This window comes from Drosophila tropicalis, unplaced genomic scaffold, assembly GCF_018151085.1.
Source record: "Drosophila tropicalis isolate 14030-0801.00 unplaced genomic scaffold, ASM1815108v1 contig_615, whole genome shotgun sequence".
NCBI lineage: Eukaryota > Metazoa > Arthropoda > Insecta > Diptera > Drosophilidae > Drosophila > Drosophila tropicalis.
In genome coordinates, this window is record NW_027173095.1 from 1,549,413 (window position 1) to 1,551,922 (window position 2,510).

The 2,510-nt window shown below is 40.3% G+C and overlaps 1 long non-coding RNA gene across 1 annotated transcript; it reads left to right on the forward strand.

The window, feature by feature from the left end:
- The first annotated feature begins 1,582 nt into the window (after positions 1 to 1,582).
- On the forward strand, positions 1,583 to 2,009 carry LOC137578639 (uncharacterized). Its single transcript, XR_011032728.1, has 3 exons — positions 1,583 to 1,615; positions 1,744 to 1,864; positions 1,935 to 2,009. It is a non-coding gene; the product is annotated as an uncharacterized lncRNA (long non-coding RNA).
- Positions 2,010 to 2,510: the final 501 nt, after the last annotated feature.

Here is a 2,510-nt window from a genome sequence, read left to right on the forward strand (position 1 = left end):
AGAGCAAAGGGACGCACCAACGCTAGAAGAAGCGTTAGAGCTGTATCCCAACGATGGATCGCGCCCACTCATAATAGCTGACTATCGGGCTTGCAACGAATAACCTACACAAACAAAGAAACCAACTAAACGAGGAGGCCAGGTGCGTAGGCTACTCCAGAAGAAGAGGCTGGAAGTAGACTTACTGGCCACCCTAACAAGGGAGGAGGACCGACAACGCTGCATAGAGCGTTTGATTGATAAATTAAAAGCTGAACTTCGCCAAAGAGCGAAGAAACTCAAGAAACTCAGCAGCAATGCGAATGCCTTAACCTGCCTTTACCTAATAGTTCTAATTATAAGCTTTATAGCAAGTTGAAGCACGAAAGTGCCACTTGCGAACTACTAACTTTTTGATGGTCTATTACTAACAATGTGGTTGGAGAATTTTTTTTAAAACAAAAATAACAAATGAAATGTATACCTGAATTGTGAGCCAACAACAATTTCTATTAATTTTTCCATGTCTCTGGCTCGCTGTGCAAGACACACTTGAGATAAATTTTTTTTTCTCGCACTCTTTTCAAAATGTTTTAACACAAATAAAAATTTTAATATCCACGAATGCATAATAGTTTATCTTTATATTCAAAAAAAAAAAAAAAAAAAAAAAATACGATCAAAACTTGATACGTATGGAAAAGAAAATTAAAATAATTACTAAACAAAAGGTTTTAACCTGTTAAATAACAAAATATATACGGTTAACTTGAGTCTCAATAATTTCGTATCATTCCAAAACATTGCAACAAATAAAAATTTAACATTTCTGATTGATACAGGTGCAGATATTTCAATTATGAAACCGAACCAATCACTACAAATAACTTTTATTAGCAACAATTGAGACTTAAGGATGATGATCTGCAAAGCCAAATCGGGTAAACCCAAGTTCAAAATTTACACGCATGCGACTCGAATTAGAAGAACATGATTTTACTGTAGATTATCTGAGAGGAAAAGAAAATTTTGTGGCAGACACCCTAGCAAGGATAACAATATCCGATCTAATTGACATGAACAAAAAAGTTGTGCACCGTCCAAATATGCAGCACCCTGTGTGCCACCCTAACTTAGAAAAGCATGCGGAGCGTCCATTATGGCTCCATGACGTGGTGCACCGTCCAAAGTTGCAGCACCCTCTGTGCAGCCCAAGGCATGTGGTGAACCCATTATGGCTCCATGGCGTTGTGCACCGTCCAAATATGCAGCACCCTGTGTGCCACCCTAACTTAGAAAAGCATGCGGAGCGTCCATTATGGCTCCATGACGTGGTGCACCGTCCAAAGTTGCAGCACCCTCTGTGCTGCCCAAGGCATGTGGAGAACCCATTATGGCTCCATGACGTTGTGCACCGTCCAAATATGCAGCACCCTCTGTGCCGTCCAAAGCATGTGGAGCGCCCATTATGGCTCCATGACGTTGTAGTATATTCATACGAATAATCAATGTATGTATGTATTGCTATGCAATTGGACTTTTGGAAAATCCGAATTTCGAAGAATGGAAAAAAAAAAAGCACTTCATAAACACAAAAATGATCGGGAAATACCATGTAACCCTTGGAACAGGTCAGGTATGTACATACAAGTATACAAAAGTGTGTAGGTCGCTATGGAAGAGCGGGAAACCTCACACTTTTATAAGTTTGTAATGGAATATAATGTGAATGAGATTTTTAATAAGAAATGTTGTACTTATCAGGAATTCCGCCGATGCAAGCTGGAATAGCGGAAGGATATCCGGCTCGAAGGACCAATGTTCGTGGAGGGGCGGAAGGATCCCAATAAATTACAAGTGGTTGGCTGGTGCCAATTTCTTCTGGGTGAGCGAGGGATGAATTAATAACGCGCGATAACTTCGGTTAAAAAACTTATGCTTTATTAAATGCACAGGTGGCCGACACACACGAAATGTTTCGGGTTAAAAGTATACAAATTTCGAGATAGAAAATTCTGAAGAGAAGGAACGGGTGTTCGGGTGAAAAACTCGGATTAGATTGATTATGGCGATTTACAGGAGAACCCTTCGTCACCCTCCTCAGTATGACCGAATTCGGTCTTGGGAAAAACCCTACCCCTCACTCTCTGCTGTTCACCCGGTGGCGTGAACAGAAATGAAACACAAAATTTGAATATTATTGTTAAATTTTTATTTGAGATGATAAAACAATCTCTGCCAATTACTTTTTAAAAATGACTTCATGTAAATGTTGGCCGCGACTGCGTTTCAAGTGATCAACACGAAAGTTCCAATTTTGCACCACTTTCTCCAGCATGTCTAGTCGAAGGACACAGTCCCAATTGTTGAGAACGCCGACGAATGGACAATTCACGATCTTCATTGACACTGGCCGCTACAGCTGCAATATTCTCTTCTGTGCGCACTCTCCGTACACGATTCGATGGTTGAATGTCCAATAAAGTAAAATGTGTGCGAAATTTGTCCACAATTGCCTTTATGGCTTGCTC